General features: G+C 36.8%; 1 protein-coding gene across 13 annotated transcripts in view; it reads right to left on the reverse strand.

Moving 5' to 3' along the window:
- BCAS3 (BCAS3 microtubule associated cell migration factor) overlaps positions 1-18,569 on the reverse strand; it is a 736,060-nt gene that overhangs the window by 463,711 nt on the left and 253,780 nt on the right. The window lies entirely within an intron of this gene.

The raw sequence follows: 18,569 nt of genomic DNA on the forward strand, positions 1-18,569 counted from the left end.
GTTTCCTAGTTGCTTCCTCTTTTGCTCGCGGGTTAAAGGTATATTGTTTTGTTACCAAATATGTGGATATTTTCCAGGTATCTTTCAGATATTATTGCCAGTATAATTTCATTATGACAAGAAGTTACTTCTTTTACATTTGTTAAAGTTTGTTTTATGGTTCAAAATATGATCCTTGTTCCATATACACTTGAACACCTAGAATATATTCTAGAAAGGTATAGAATTGGTAGTGATGTTTGCATCTTCAGTTTCCTTACTGACTGACTGCTTTCTGTTCCATTACTGAGTAGGAGTCTCCAAGTATAATTGTGGACATAAGTAGTTTTCCTAAGTTATATTAGCTTCCTAAATTTTAGAGCAAGGTTCATGCACATTTAGGATTGTATGACGTCTTGGTCAATTAACCCTTTTAACATGATTTAACTCTGGTTATTCTCCTTGCTCTGAAGTCTACTTTTTTCCAATATTAATTTCACCATTCCAACTTTGTTTTGATTGGTACTTGCACGATATATATTTTCCATTCTTCTACTCTATATCAATCTAGGCTTCTTTTAGATAACAGTTGGGTGCTCTCAGACTTGCTCACTCTCTTTCAATCAAATCACTGCCTTTTAATTGGTGTTTGGAGTTTATTCATATTTAGTTCATACTGGCAGGGCTGGATTTAGGTCTACCACTTTATTATTATTTCTGCTTGTCTTGTTTCTGTTTTTTATTTCTTTTTTCATGTTTTCTTGCAGTTTTGGGACTATTTATTGGTAATATTCAATTTTCATGACATGCGAATTTCAACATTTTATTCAGTTTTGTTTATTTCTCTTCTCATGTTTTCTTGCTGTTTTGAGACTACTTATTTTTAACAATATTTAGTGTTGAATGTTAAAAATAAATAATTTATCTATGGGCTTTTGAGCTATATCTCTTTATATTAAAATTTTACTGGTTGTTCCAGAGATTATAATACACAATAATAAACTTTATGTGCCTGTTCAGTTGTATTTTGTCTAGGTTTCATAATTGTTTTCTATGGAAAGGATGGTTTGTACATTTACCTTGCTATTCTGAGAAGCAGAATCACATTAGTATAAGCATTTAAACTAATGTTTTGTTGAACAAAAAGGCATGAAAGAATATTAAGCATCTGTGGGAAGACAAGGTAGTCATTTCAGTGAAAAGATGAAGTATATCTGAGTTTGCTATTTCTTTGGCAAATATAAGGTACAGCTCTCGTCACTATATTAAAATATTCTACTAGATGCCACTGTCCTGGCTATTTCCAAGAGAATATATTTTAGAAAATGAAAGGTGCCATTTATTATAAATAATTTAATAAATTATTAAACCTGTAACTATATATATAATCTTACCTCTCATTATATATCTAGCTATGATCATGAGGTTATTTACATAGCTTATATTCTTTACTTATTGTTATTCAAACAATAAATTTGTTTTGTTTTGTTTGGAGATGGAGTCTTGCTCTGCTACCCAGGCTGGAGTGCAGTGGCGCAGTCTCAGCTCACGGCAACCTCTGCCTCCCGGGTTCAAGCAATTCTGCCACAGCCTCCCGAGTAGCTGGGACTACAGGCGACTGCTGCCACGCCTGGCTAGTTTTTTGTATTTTAGTAGAGAGGGGGTTTCAACCATGTTGCCCAGACTGGTCTCAAACTCCTGAGCTCAGGCAATCCACCCACCTCGGCCTCCCAAAGTGTTGGCATGAGCCACCGCACCCGGTCTCAAACAATGAATTTCTAAGTTTAGGCATGAATGCTTTGTTGTCCATTGGTAGACAGTGTTTTGCCACTCCTCCTACTTTTTTGCTGAGTTATAGTAAGTTTGAATGATCATAAATCCACTACTATCTTCTGATTCCACCTCTCTGTAACAAATTTTCTGCACTTGACAAACAATTCAATAGAAACATCATTCTAACAGGAAATAAGATGCATTTGCATTTGTAACATATATTCCTCACCTACTATATAAACTTCATTAAATTTCATTTTAAATCACACCTCTTTATGTAGAATGAGCATTCAAATAAAGGTCCTCATTTGCCAAATCAAGACTATTATTGTTTTACATGTAAATGAAAATCACAAATGAACACTTTCCCATATGTTCCTAGCTTTTCAAACTGGCATTCGTCTCCGTTTAGCTATGATTATGTAAAACAAATTCAAATTTTCAGGAAAATGTCCACTAAAAACTTATGCCTATTATCTTCTGTGTATCCTATCTCAAACACTTTTATTCCACTCCTCCATGTAAATGTGGCTTCTAAGGTCCACCAATAAGTTTACTTTTTTCACAAAATTTTAAAAATAATATAAAAAATGTAAAGAGCAGAAAGGAGAAGAAGAAATAGCTAGTATAAGACTACATAATCACAAGCTTTCTTTCCATTTACAATTTCCTCTTTTGCACACATTCTGCCAGGGAAATAGCAAGCTTTTTTTTTCCTCTAGAAAACAAGTTAAAATGCACATATACATAAAAGGAAAAACTTGTACAGAGTAGACTGTGGCTTGAGAACTATTTATGCTGCATCAGAAGACTAAACCAGACTCTGGCCTGGCCATAAACTAAACCCACGCCCCAAATGAGGTGCCAAGCCACAAAAAGCATTTGCGTCATCTGGGAATACAAGGAAAAAGAAGGACTTCTAATTATAGGGCCTGGAAGCGGAAGCCTAGAGTGATTAGCTGTTTAGGCACTTCTGTATGTTTATCTGGAAGCTTCCTCTCCCTCACTCTTAGCCTCAAGTTTGATAGATGAGCATTAGCGTTAGAGGGTGGGGACAGAAGCTGCTGATGGTACACAGCGTTCTCCAAAATCCAAGGTAGCTGGAGACTGAACATTAAGGCTTTTGTGGCCTCACACGAACATAAGTCTTTTCAACTGGGCGTCAGCTGGTTAACCCAAAAAGTAAAATTAAAGAGTAGCAAAATTTCACCAGGCATATGCTATAAAATCTTGGAAACATGAGTAGGTTTGCCTTTTTTGCCATATCCTATTTATAACACCTACCTAATTGTATGGTTCTTTATCATATACACACATGTGAACTAGAAGACAAACTACCAGCTACTCACACTCTTTTCCAAAAAGAGACATAAACATAATTATGCTGAATCAAATAGAAATCTTTACAGGAATTCAGATTATATCACTCATAAAAGAATTTTGTACTTCGGCATTAATGCTTGTATATGTAATACTTTTCAATTAACACCTGTATAGATACAACATTACAAATTACCTAATTATTTAGAAAAGTTAACAGCCAAATTTGTAAACACAAAAGCAAAGAAACAGAATCCCAGTACTGAGAGAAAGCTTTAACCTCCTCAGCTTACACAAATCCATAATATCATAGCTCATTAAAGTCGGATTAGTAAAACTTTCAAGCTGGACATGAATACGGGAAAACAATGGTCCCAAAGTCTCCATATGGGCAGCATACATTTCTTAAGTAGCTTATAGCAGCATATTTTTAAAGCTACTTACAGACACTAATAATCAAACTCATCAATGTATTCCTCTACTTTAGTAGCCTAAAATATAGTTAATCTTTATCAAATCTGCTATATAACACTCTGTTAAAGGCACTGAAGCAAACACTACCAAAGCAGATGATTCAGCTGATCCCTTACAGAAGTTGCATATATCCATAACCAACATAAATTAGAAGAAATCACTGATTTTGCCCTTATTTGTTTCATGTGGAAAAGTCTATATAAAGTGAACTGATTTTTCTAGCTCATTTTATTATACAACTTGTTATATTCGTCCTCCTGCGTTTTTAGCAGTTCAAAGTGTCTTATCATTATTCAAATATTTAATTATTTTCTTTCGCTTTGAATTGTAAAATGTTCAGGCTTATGAAGACATCTCTGGTCATTTCCAGTGAGTTTTCATATTAAGCATTCTAATGTTCATTATTTTTAACAGGTTTCTTTACCAAATAGATATTTAGGAAAGTGGTATATGCCTATGTACATGTGTTCTCATTTTTTCGGGTAGTTGAGAATATTTGTCCATTGCCAGAATATTTTTTAAAACTTTAACCTTTATTAATATACAATTTATATACAATAGATTCATTTTAGATGTACAGTATGATGAATCTGACAAATACATATACTTATGTAACCACTACCATAGTCAAGAGAGGGAGCATTCAAAAAAAGTTCCCTTGTGTTCACTTGCAAACCATCCTCTCCTCATCCACCTGGCCCCAAGCAACCACTCATCAGCTTTCTATGATGCGGGATTAATACTGCCTGTTTTAGAATTTAATGAAATGTAATCACACAATATTTTCTCAGTCTATTTGCTGCAAGTAACAGTACGTCATTCATTGATTTATATTGCTGACTAGTGTTCCATTTTAAGCACATACCATAATTTATATATCCATTCCGTAGCTGTTTCTAGTTTTTTGTTTTTGTTTTGTTTTGTGTGTGTGTGTTTTTTTGTTTTTTTTTTTTGAGACGGAGTCTCGCCCTGTCACCCACGCTAGAGTGCAGTGGCACCATCTCAGCTCACTGCAACCTCTGCCTCCAAGTTCAAGTGATTCTCCTGCCTCAGCCTCCTGAGTAGCTGGGATTACAGGGGTTTGTCACCACACCTGGCTGTTTTCCATTTTTAGTAGAGACAGGGTTTCACCATGTTAGCAAGGCTGGTCTCAAACTCCTGGCCTCAAGTGATCTACCCACCTCGGCCTCCCAAAGTGATGGAATTATAGGCATGAGCCACCGCACCCGACCTGCTTCAAAATTTTTAATATTGTGACTCAAACTGCTATGAACATTCAAATACTAGTCTCCATGAGGACATGTTTTTCTTTTTCATGGGTGAATATTTAGGAGTGGAATTGCAGGGTCACATATTAAATATTCATAAGAAACTGCCAAACTATTTTCCAACGTGACTGTATAATTTTACATTCCCACAAGCTCTATAACCTCACCAACATTTGATACTGTCAGTCTTTTTAATAACTTCAATTGGTATTCTCACAGTTTTAATTTGCCAACATTCCTTGGTGATCAGTGATGTTGATCAGTTTTTTTATGTGCTTACTGGCTTTTAAATATTTTCTTTTGTGACATGATTGTTTAAAATATTTTTCTCATTTTAAATTGTGTGTTTTCAATACCTCCCTACCTGTCTGTCTGTCTGTCTGTCTGTCTATCATCTATCAGAAATGTTCTCCTAGTCTGTGGCATGGCTTTTCACTAACATTTTCCCAAGAGATTTCCGATTTTGATGAAAATTTTGTGGTTTGGGTGTTTAAGAAATCTTTTTCTATCCAAAGATTAAAGGATATAACCTTTTTTTTTTTTTAAGTTTCACAGTTTTAGTGTTTATGCTAAGCCTATTATCCATATAGAGTTAATTTTATGCATGATGTTAGTAAAGATTTATTTTTCCACCAAAAAACATCTCAGTTATTCTAGCACCATTTGTTGAAAAAACTATATTTCACCTATTTAATTACCTGCCACTTTTGTCAAAAATCAAATGACTGTTTCTGGACATTATTCCATTCACTCATCTATGTCTATACTTACTCCCTAAAAATCCTTTCTTGGTGAGCTTAGATTAATTTAGAAATTTAGGTAGTTTAAGTCTTTAAAATTTACTCATCTTTTTCAAGATTGATTTGGCTATTTTAGGTCCTTTGAAATTCCATATAAATTGTGGCCGGGTGCAGTGGCTCACACCTGTAATCCTAGCACTTTGGGAGGCTGAGGTGGACGGATCATGAGGTCAGGAGATCGAGACCATCCTGGCCAACATGGTGAAATCCCACCTCTATGGAAATTGCAGTGAGCCGAGATCGTGTCACTGCACTCCAGCTCTGTCACAAAAAAAAAAGAGTGAGAGGCCGGGCGCGGTGGCTCAAGCCTGTAATCCCAGCACTTTGGGAGGCCGAGACGGGCAGATCACGAGGTCAGGAGATCGAGACCATCCTGGCTAACATGGTGAAACCCCGTCTCTACTAAAAACTACAAAAAAAAAAAAAACTAGCTGGGCGAGGTGGCGGCGCCTGTAGTCCCAGCTACCCGGGAGGCTGAGGCAGGAGAATGGCGTGAACCCAGGAGGCGGAGCTTGCAGTGAGCTGAGATCTGGCCACAGCACTCCAGCCTGGGCGACAGAGCGAGACTCCGCCTCAAAAAAAAAAAAAAAAAGAGTGAGAAATATAATTGGAAAGTCTAAGGATAAAAGAGTGTTAGCTTCTGGTGTATATTATGTTCCAACACAAAGTTTAGTACTCAAGATCTATATGTATCTACATGGCAGTATCAGACTGTAACCAACCTCAAGGAAAAATTACAGATACAGATACAGTCAACTAACGCTAAATTCATGTCACGGACAATAATTGCTGAAGTGCGTAACAAAGTACACCTTGAATGGAGGTTAATAGGAATTTGGTAGACAGAAGGGATAGTAAAGTGAAATAATTATGAATAGCATAAGACAGGAAGCAGAAAAAAAGAAGAGGATTTCATGGAGACCAATCTGTATCAAGCAGATTCTTTATGTGTTAGGACTACAAAATAATTTGAAAGGTAAATTCGGAAATGTAGGAATTTCTAAACGTAGGAAGGGCATTCCGTGTATTTCAGAGATGTGTGAAACAGATCTTTCAAACTCTATGGATGTTGCTTAGAGAGGTATATACATAAATAAAATTCAACAAACCGTATACTTAAAATTGGTGCAACTTATATCACGTAAGTTACAATTCAATAAAAATGAAGACAGCCAAAAACAAAAATAAACGTGAGGACAAGATAAACTTGTTGGCTTTATATGGAGTGAACGGAGAGAGGGAAAATACAATATGTTAAACAGACCAGTTAGAAAGTTAAAACACTTGAGCAGCCACCCCACCTCCATGGAAGAAAAAAAAAAGAGAGAGAAAAACTCAAAACACAGCATTCACAGAAGGATATATAAAAAATACAGATATATAGGGAGGGGTAAAAAAAGAGGTCAGTGAGTCTCAGCTTGGCTAAATGGGTGCTCAAAGAACCATGTATCACAGTGCTGAAATGAAAATATAACAGACATGAATCAGGGTTCTGGCTCAAAGGTTCAGAAACTAAGTAACTAAGTAACAAATGATAATAATTAGATGAAAGATAAAGTTTCAAAGATAGTCATCAAGTGTGCTGTATCAAATTGTACATCAGTTAATACAGTTTGGGTATATAAGCATACGGTGAAAATATTACCAAATGACCAAGTGTCTCTGGAAATTAGGTTTGATTACCTACAGGAACAGTATCAAAGCATGACTCTGCAACTATGTCACAGAGCAAGTATATATAAGAACAATGGCTGATCCACAAAAAAGATGACTGGGTAGGCAGGCATTGTGTGCACAACCACATTGTATACTTATTCAATGTCTTCTTAGAAACAATCAAAGAAACAAAGGGAAAATTATAAAATCAGATCATTTTAAATTATATCAATAATTATAGTATAAATTATTTAAATAACTATAATTGTATTAAATATTATTTTACATTGTTGTACTCTTAAAACTATATTAACATTACATTTATTAATTCTTAATTCTAATTGATAAACACTACCTCCACTTTCTTAGCCTTCTAGATATCCTTTTTAGACTTCATATGCATGGAAGAATTAATCAGATTTTTCATTTCGTCTATGTTAATAAGTCCATACATAAACCTTCTCTTGCTATTTGCATTGCATTGCACTGCACTGCACTGCACTACACTGCACTGCACTGCATTGCATTGCATTCCTCCACCTCCTGGGTTCAAAGGACTCTCATGCCTCAGCCTCCCAAGTAGCTGGGATTACAGGTACCGGCACAAGCCACCACACCCAGCTGATTTTTGTATTTTTAGTAGAGACAGGGTTTTACCATGTTGGACAGGCTGGTCTCAAACTCCTGACTGTTTGGACGAACGGAGGTAAGATGGCGCACTTCCGGGTTCTTCATCACCAACTTTTGCCACATGCGCGAAAATGCAGCCGGCGCCTGGGAAGGTGCAGACCAACCGGGCATGTGCCAGGTGACGTCAATCCGAAGAGACCAAGATTTACCTGGTGGCACCTACGGAACGCCCCCCGACGCACCCGTGCCCCGCCTATTGTCCTCCCACTCCCAGAAAAGCCTCTCAGGGCGAGCCCGCTGCACGGACTTCCCAGCCCCCCACTCCTGTCGGGACTGCATTAGGAACTCCGTCCGAGCGCTCCACAGGGCGACTCTCTTGGCCTCCTTTGCCAGAAGCCTACAGACCTCTCCCTACCCACCTTCTTCCCTGAAGCTAGGTGACCAAAAATAAATTTGCAGTTTTGCTCCTACCCTTGCCTACTCGCTGGTTCTCTTGTGCTCGTTCTGGTGGTCTTAGAAAAACAAATCACTGACCTCCAGTGATCCACTGACCTCCAGTGATCCGCTGGCCTCGGCCTCCCAAAGTGCTGAGATTACAGGCATGAGTCACTGCACTCAGCCTCTTACTGTTTTTACATTTTCTCTTTGCTCCTACATTCCTGCACCCACTCTTCATTTCTCACTGCCCCCGACCACAGGTACTCACCTTACTATATATAATAAATCTCTCTGAAATGAATATGTATCTTTGAGAAATATTTAGGCTGTTTTCACAGCAATGTTCAAAATATGTAATGTATGGCAAGATACAGGCCAATCTGAAGAAGAATAGTGAAACAAAGTGTCCACCACCCCCTACCACGGAGGGAGGCCCAGAGGCAAGTGGGAGGGGCAAGAAGTATTCAAGTACTTCAGTGTTTAACAACCAGTAAGGGTGTACTGATAAATGAAAAGTTGAAATCAGTAGCTGCTTTGCATGTATGTACCTGACTATATAGATCCTTCTTTACCGTTTGCAAATTAAATATTATGTTTATATTATTGTAAGTATTTATACTATATCTGTTGTAGACAGGTCTATTTTTACAGGTATATATGTCGACTTCACATTTTTTACATAGTATCCCAATGTATGCATTCACATCTCCCATGAGTTCATTCACTACTAACTGAGCACCTTTACTGAATTAAATGGTAGTGCTGTGGCAGTGGTGATGAAGAACGGGCAAGGCTCTTCACTTACTGGTGGAACCCAGGGCTACATTAGGACTTTAGTTGGGACCTGGGCATTTTTGTCTTCATGGGCCCTCTCCTCCATGAAAAAATATTTAAAGTTGTATTTTTTTACTCTATTCTATTAACTGAAAAGCATGTGTTTTTTTTGTGCTTTTAAAATAAATCAGAAGATTATAGTGAGGTTCTATAAGTATTGTGGTCCCTAGACACTGTACCTACCATACCTAGTGGTAAGTCACCCCTGCAAAGATCCCTCTCTTACACAACTATAGTGCCACAATGAACAGAGAGCAAACAGAACTAATTCTTCAGGGAGTAAATCCATTACATGAGTAAAGGATACCACTTTACAAGATGATGAAACAATAGAGTAAGTACAAACCTACTATGGAAACATCCTCTTCTAATGAAAAAAGGAAATAAATTCTTCAAGTTGCTTTTGCATTGTGAATGAAATAATATAGGTGTCTGACGGTGATAAACCAGAAGCTGTCAGATTAAAAATCTCAAGCTATGTTATGCTGTAGATCTGTGATGCATCACAGATGTTAAAAACAAATCAAGATAACGGTATTTCTCTAACCGCTTGCTAGAATCAATGGGACAACATTTATGTCCAAAAAGAAAAACCTAAACTTCTTTAACGATTTACCCAAGACCACAATCACCTTTTAATATATATCATTTAAGTAACCAGAAGAACTTCACGTCTGTTAAAGATGCAGCCAAGCATCTAAAGGGGTACATATTTAGTCTATTTCGCTAGAGATTCAACACTCATTTTCCTCTTATTAATGGATGGAAAAGCATTTTCCCTGCCAAGGAGGGGTAATTATTTAAAATGTAGATGTGTTGTACTTTACAGTTGTCAGTTGCTCAGCTGGCAGAAGTAATGCCTCTGGAAAGCAAATCAATTATTTACTGAATTCAAGGTGGCAAGTCTGTTTATGTCAGGCTTATTGCACAGAATTGAGGATTTCTTCCTTATGCTTCTAATAGACAGTTTGATAAATAAGAATATTCCTTTTTTGTTGTCCAAAAACATAATAGTATACTAATCTATTGTTCTGATTACATAAAAATGTCATTTCCATGGGGTCCTTTTTTTTTTTATTCCAAGCTGGAGTACAGTGGCAACATCTTGGCAACCTCTGCCTCCTGGCTCAAGCGATTCTCCTGCCTTAGCCTCCCCAGTAGCTGGGATTACAGGCATGTGCTACTACACCCAGCTAATTTTTGTTTTTTTAGTAGAGATGAGGTTTCGCCATGCTGGTCAGGCGGGTCTCAAACTCCTGACCTCAAGTAATTCACCCACCTTGGCCTCCCAAAGTGCTGGGATTATTGGGACGAGCCACTGCTTACAGCCTCCATGGGGTATTTTTAATTAGTATCTATTACATATTTCAGTTTTAGTTACCTGTGATATGTATCTGTAGGTATTATAATTTGCAATCATGGATCACTCCCACAATACAGAGATGGAGACAATTCTTATTCAAACCACAATTTAGACATAAGTTGATTTTATTCAACAAATGAATAACAACATTGAATAGATGTTTTAATTTTGCCCTGCTATATTTTTTCCATGATTGCAATTATGAAACAATCCAATGGAATTATTATAATTATTCAATGTACATTTACTCAGTATCAAGTACATGAAAGCTACTAGGCTAATACTTGGGGACAAATTATTAACAAAAGCTTACCTCTAACAGAGAACACATTGAAAAGATACTCTGATGGATGTAAATAATTTTAAAACTAGGATGAAGGTGATTGATAATAATGAAAACAGAAACAACTAATATTTATTGAGGTTACTCTATTTGTTAGGTATTATTTTATTTTATTTTCTATTTTTTTTAGACAGGGTCTTGCTCTGTCACCCAGGCTGGAGCGCAGTGGCGCGATCTCAGCTCACTGTAACTTCTGCCTCCCAGGCTTAAGCAATCCTCCTGCCTCAGCCTCCCAAGTAGCTAGACCTACAGGCGTGCACCACTATACCCAGCTAATTTTTGTATTTTTTGTAGAGACAGAGTTTCACCATGTTGCCTAGGCTGGTCTCTAACTCCTGCGCTCAAGCTATCCACCTGCCTTGGTCTCCCAAAGTATTGGGATTAAAGGTGTGAGCCAGTGCAGCTGGCCAGATATATTTTAGATACCATTACTAGCCCCCATTTTATCGATTAGGAAACTGAGGCATTGAGTGTGACAAGCAGATTAACTACCTTGCCCAATTAGGTGACAAGGTGAAGGAGGAAGGGGAACATGACATTTTATGTAGACTCAGGGAAGACTTCTTAGATGATATTTAAGATAGGAATCAGTGTAAAAGCCAGGCAAAAGAAGATTCCAGCCGGGCGTGGTGGCTCACGCCTGTAATCTTAGTACTTTGGGAAGCCGAGGTGGGCAGATTACCTGAGCTCAGGAGTTTGAGACCAGCCTGTGCAACATGGTGAAATGCCATCTCTACTAAAAATACAAAAAATTAGCGGGATGTGGTGGCACGTGCCTGTAATCCCAGCTACTCAGGAGCCTCAGGCACGAAAATCGCTTGAACCCGGGAGGTGGAGGTTGCAGTGAGCTGAGATTGTACCATTGCACTCCAGCCTAGGCAACAGAGCGAGGCTCCATCTCAACAAAATAAAAATAAAAAACAAACAAAGTTTATTAAATTTTTTTTAAAGTTCCTTGGAAAATGTTACTCACTTTGTCCCTGAGAGCAACAAATTTACACTGTCCATATTGAATCTGCCCAGATCTAAGCATGGGGATCAATCTGGTACTTCTAAACAAATCATAAATGCTGCCACTAAAATATTTGTTTTAATTCTGGCCTCAAAGTCACAGCTAATAAATAAGAATGGGAATTTAAAAATTGAAAAATAAACTAAATGCAGCTGCTGAACTAGAAGTTTCATAGATCTATTTAACAGCATCACTTCATGTCTTTTCTGAATAGGTCCCATACAAGACAGAAATGTATGCCACCCAGTCCACCAACCTATATGGTCTCCTAAATTCATTTTGCAGTGTTATTCCATCATGTACATTTTATAGTATTTTTAACGTTTCCCAGGAAGTGGCTATGGGCCTGGTTTGTTCTTGGATTTTGTTGTCCAGGACATGTTTATAGGACTGTCATCTAAAAATATGTCTCTCTTTTAAAAAGACTAAAAGGGCTGGGCACAGTGGCTCAGGTCTGTAATCCCAACACTTTGGGAGGCCGAGGCAGGCAAATTACATGAGGTCAGGAGTTCAAGACCAGCCTAGCCAACATGGCAAAACCCCATCTCTCCTAAAAAAAATACAAAAATTAGCTGGGTGCAGTGGCGCACACCTGTAATCCCAGCTACTTGGGAGGCTGGGGCAGGAGAATCATTTGAATCTGGGAGGCAGATTGTGGTGAGCCGAGATCACACCACTGCACTCTAGCCTGGGCAACAGAGCAAGACTCTGTCTCAAAAAATGAATGAATGAATGAAGACTAAAAGGAATTTATTTATATTCTTAAGTGTAACAGTGACAAACACAGGTAAACTGGTTTGAGTTAGATCAGCTTTAAAAACAAAAATCATGCAATCAACTTTTTGGCATGTTTTGTTTGTTGTACGTAAACTTCCCTAAACTAGTAAGAAGTATTCTAACAAGCAATACCGTTATTATTAGCCATATTACATGCCCCATGAAAATGCCTTTAACCAAATTAGAGAATTATTAGAGGGTTAAACTTTCTAATATAAATTTAAAAACATATATGGGCCGGGTGCGGTGGCTCAAGCCTGTAATCCCAGCACTTTGGGAGGCCGAGACGGGCGGATCACGAGGTCAGGAGATCGAGACCATCCTGGCTAACATGGTGAAACCCCGTCTCTACTAAAAATACAAAAAACTAGCCAGGCGACGTGGCGGGCGCCTGTAGTCCCAGCTACTCGGAAGGCTGAGGCAGGAGAATGGCGTGAACCCGGGAGGCGGAGCTTGCAGTGAGCTGAGATCTGGCCACTGCACTCCAGCCTGGGCGGCAGATCGAGACTCCGTCTCAAAAAAAAAAAAAAATATATATATATATATGGTTACATGTATGGGTAAAGAAGGACTGGAGTATGTCATTGGAGGATCTATTAGTTATATTTTCAAAAAAGCCAATTTAAATTAAAAACGTAACTACTGCATTAAGGCCTATTGAAATTACGTGTCTTTGTACAAAATGCCAATTAACAAAAGTTCAGAACCTAACAAACATAATTCAGCCAGTGTACAGAGAACCACCTCAATTTACTTAATTTTTTATTTTTTATTTTTTCAGGCAGGCTCTTACTCTGTAACTCGGGCTAGAGTGCAATGGTGGGATCAGAGCTCACTGCAGCCTTAACTTCTTGGTTCAAGCAAGTCTTCCATCTCAGCCTCCCAATTAAGTAGCTGAGACCACAGGCATGTGCCACTGTACCCAGCTAATCAAAAAAAAATTTTTTTTAGAGACAGAATCTTGGTATGTTGCCCAGGCTGGTCTCAAACTCCTGGCCTCGAGTGTTGGTCCCCGCATCTTAACCTCCTGGGTCACTGGGATTACGGGCAATGTGCCCAGCTCCTACCTCATTTTATAATGTTGCATTTCTGAATCACATTAGTAAATTTATCATTTACTAGCAGGGAGGACTTAAATGAAGAGTGCTAGAAAATACATAATTTTATCTCACAAAAACATTTTTTAAACTATAAGACAAATAATAATTTAAGGGAAAAAACCCAGCTACTGAGGTATCTATGCATTTACAAATAGCAGTGCAGTTTCCTCACTAAAACATGTCCTCTATGAGTGTGTGTGTATATGTATGTATACCAATCAGAAGGGTTAGAAGAGTAAATATGAACCAGAAACTAGCAAAGCAAAATAAAATGTCACCTAATGATACAAGCTGATTAATGGTTAGAAGCCATGGCTAACCCCAATGACTTTTTGTACAAAGCTGGGTAGCTACTGACTAGCACTTGCTAATTAAAAAAAGAAAGAAAAAATCTAGACTTCCAAATCATTGAGAATTTAGCATTTTCTTCATCCTTGCTCATAATCAACTAATAAGTCAATATTCAGAACAGCAAAAATACTCAAAGCTGTAAGTAAATAATTAAGATGAATTGTAAGTAATTGCTTACCAGCTACTATAAAGCATTGTGCAAACCAATTGTATGAGTGGCTGCTGAGTTATAAACCCTCCACTGAATACGGATATCTAAACAGGTATGAAGGATTTATAAAATGTTGCAGAAATGAGGACACATTGAAACATATATCTGTGCACAACAAACTAATGAGTCCACTATACAGACTATGGTTCACAACCTATTTCAAATGTGCCATATTTTTCTTGCCTCTTTCACTCAAATAATATTTATGGTGCCAGGCACTGAATCATTATTTTCTAATTAAATATCTTTTAGGTCCCAGCTTGTAATTGATTTCTTTTTGAAGAACTATCTCCAGTACCTCAAAACCAGGCTAATATTTATCCGCTAGCATGCTGTCCTTACTCCACAAAGGGTTTTCCTTCCTTAAGACCCTATTTGTGCATTTGTAACTAACCAGCGAGCAGACTCTATGCATAGGGACTATCTCTTATTAAGTGAATTACCAAGACTTAGCCAGACAAGGTGAATAGAGTTACTAGTGAAAGAGGCATCTTCCAATGTGTTAGCTGAAACAGGTGAAATCACACCAGCAAGCTTCAACCTTTTTAATAAAAGGTTCTAAAACATTTTTGTAGTGTGGATCCTTTTAGCAATATGATGAAGCCTAAGAACCACCTTCTCAGAATGAAATTAAAACACAAAATAAAATACTTAAGATTTTAAAAAATTAAAATATAAGTAGCATAAGTGCTTTCTTGTTAATGTATTAAATTATAGGCTCTATCATAATTTTGAAGCATAAGCAATATTTAGAGAACGATATATAAATGTGAAATGATATAAAAACAACCATTATTTTCATCACTCACAAGTTTACAGGTACAGTTAACTAATTAGCATCTCCAAATGTGAATATTTCCAATGATACTAACAGGCTTCATAGATTGCTATATGAAACAATTATGTAATACCAGAACAAGGAAACTCTATACACCATGAACCATTTCAATGTCAATAAATTCCAGAAGAACTTTAATAGACTCTCATCAAAATTTCTATAGAAAAATAAGGAAAGGACCGGGCACAGTGGCTCATGCCTGTAATCCCAGCACTTTGGGAGACTAAGGCAGGTGGATCATCAGGTCAAGAGATCGAAACCATACTAGCCAACATGGTGAAACCCCGTCTCTACTAAGAATACAAAAAAAAAAAAAAAGCTGGGTGTGGTACAAGCCTGTAGTCCCAGCTACTCAGGAGGCTGAGGCAAAAGGATCGCTTGAACCTGGAAGACGGAGGTTGCAGGGAGCTGAGATCGTGCCACTGCACTCCAGCCTGGCAACAGAGCGAGACCCCATCTCAAAAACAAAAACAAGACAGACAGACAGACAAAAGAAAGAAAGAAAGAAAGAGAGAGAGAGAGAGAGAGAGAGAGAAAGAAAGAAAAGAAAGAGAAAGAAAGAAAAGAAAAGAAAGAAAGAGAAAGAAAGAAAGGAAGGAAGGAAGGAAGGAAGGGAGAAAGAAAGAAAGAAAGAAAGAAGGAAGGAAGGAAGGAAGGAAGGAGAAGAAAGAAAGAAAGAAAGAAGAAAGAGAAAGAAAGAAAGAAAGAGAAAGAAGAAAGGAAGGAAGAAGGAAGGAAGGAGAAGAAAGAAAGAAAGAAAGAAGGAAGGAAGGAAGGAAGGAGAAGAAAGAAAGAAAGAAAGAAAGAAAGAAGAAAGAGAAAGAAAGAAAGAAAGAGAAAGAAGAAAGAAAGAAAGAGAAGAAAGAAAGAAAGAAAGAAAGAAAGAAGAAAGAAGAAAGAAAGAAAGAGAAGAAAGAAAAAGAAAGAATAAAAGTATTAAAAAGTACTGAACGGAACTATCACTTTCATTGCCAAAATAGAGACTACCATGCCTAATACAATGCCATATATCCACAGTGGGGAACAATTCAAAATAATTCACTAAGTTTCCTATTACTCTGAGACACCATGCCAAGCACTAGAGACAAAAAGATTAATGACATCTGATCTCTTTGTAGGAGGAACAGAGAAGTTAGCAAGGGAAACAAATATTTAAACAAATGATTGTCACAAAATAAATTACATCATAGAGTTATAAACCTAGTGTCCCAGCAACACAGAAAAATAGGTATAAATATTGCTATTTTTAACCTTATGGTATAAACACAACTGTGAGAGGTCACAGAAATCAAATGGCAAATGTAGATCAAAATTATGAAACCATTTTATGATAGCAAATTAATTGTGGATGATGATAAGAGACGACTGCAACACTCTTTATATAATATGTTCTTCTTAGAATGCAAAGTCATAGAAAGAAAATACAGCTGCCAGTGTCAGAAGCACTGTAGGGTTCTATGAAATATACAGTAACACAAAGGAGATTTGACGTAACAGATGGAATATCAATATGAGTCATACTGGTTATTCCAAGTGGACTGCTACAAGTGACATAACTTCCAGGCTGCTTTTTCACATTTAACTTAATTCCCACAACACTCAGAGAATTTCAATAAATCTTGCCTTTATTTATTAAATCAATCCTACTGATTACCAATCACTATAAAAATCCTGTTCCCTTAATCAAAGATGACTTATTAAGAGATTAAAGGGTAGATTATTCAAAGTGCTTTATAAAACAGTATCTCTATATAATGATAATCTCTTACTATCATTCTTTATTTGAAAAGACGAAAAGAAGAGGAAAAGGATGGGCTTTTCCCATCAATTTTCAGTGATATAATCATTTCTGAAAACTAAGATTAAAAATAGCATGCTCCTTAGATACATCAACCAAATGGATAAGATCTGAAAAGACTGCAAGTTTATGATGACTATACCAGCTCTGAAAACAAAAGAGCAGTTAAATACAGATTGAGCTTTCCTAATCTGAAAAACCAAAATCCTCACAAAAATTTATGTTCTTCTTATAACGCAAACCAAAATGCTCTGAAATGCTCCAAAACTGGAGCACTGACATGATGCCACAACTGGAGAATCCACACCTGACCTCATGTACAAAGTCTCAGTTAAAATGCAGTCAAAACTATATTTCATGCACAAATCACTTAAAATATTGTATAAAACCACCTTCAGGCTATGTGTATAGGGTATACATGAAACAAATAAATTTTGTGTTTAGACTTGGGTTCCACTGAAGATAACTCATTATACACGCAAATATTCCAAAATCAAAAAAAAAAAAAAAAATCTAAAGTCAGAAAGACTTCTCTGGCCCAAGCATTTCAGATATAAAGTACTCAACTTGTAACTTGTTTCCTACCACTGGAAGTATTACACCAACTCCTTACTGTGAAAATTGATCATTTAAAACAAAAAGAGAGAGACCGAATTAGGCATTTATACCACTTTTGATATACAGGAGAAATGGTGTTTACTCCTGGCTGATGACAGAAAACGTTTTCTATAGAAGTGTAACAGTCAATAAATGCAGAGACCAGGACAGAATTAAGAAAACAACCCACCATTCTACAACCTTCAATGTAACAAAATTATTAATTTAAAAGTTGTGTCAGAAATAATGTCAAAATGACATACTGTAGAGTACTTGATAATATCCATAAGAAAAACCTATTTCCAATTATGTAGATACTTGATAGTCATTACCTTACTCCTGTGATCAAATATAGCACCACAAATAGGGAGACAACCTAAAATAATGTGTCTCCTATTGGGATGAAATGATGTAGACAGCAATACTGACAACGTTTAGAAACAAACAAACAAACACAAACTCCTTAGCCTGAATGGGTTTATACCTCTAGACTTAACTTCCAGTTAAACAGATATCCAGGGAACAGAGAAATACAAAAACATTATCATAATGAAAAAAATCTAGCCAAGCATGGGGGCAATACTTTGGGAGGCTAAGGCAGGAGAATTGCTTGAGGCCAGGAGTTCAGGATCAGCCTGGGCAGCATAGTGAGACTCTGTCTTTATCTTCTTTCAAAAAATAGTAAAATTAAATAAAAATTTAAAAATCTTGCAAATGCAGAATTTAAATAAGACAATTACTCTGGATATTGTGAAAAGAAAATTAAGAGTACAAATCATATGCTATATTAAAAGGAACTAAAAAGATATAACAAAATGTGGAGTAAACCTTAAGAAGAAACAGAAAAAGAGCACCACTAAAAAAAAAACGAGAAAATTAAATTACAATTAATTTAATTGTAATAATTGTAAATTACTTACAACACTTTGTAAGCTACACAGAAACTTCAAGTTGCAAAAAAAAAAAACACTGCTCATATGTATTAATATTCTAGTTTGGAATACTGA

This window comes from Trachypithecus francoisi, unplaced genomic scaffold (assembly GCF_009764315.1).
Source record: "Trachypithecus francoisi isolate TF-2019V2 unplaced genomic scaffold, Tfra_2.0 Lachesis_group20, whole genome shotgun sequence".
NCBI lineage: Eukaryota > Metazoa > Chordata > Mammalia > Primates > Cercopithecidae > Trachypithecus > Trachypithecus francoisi.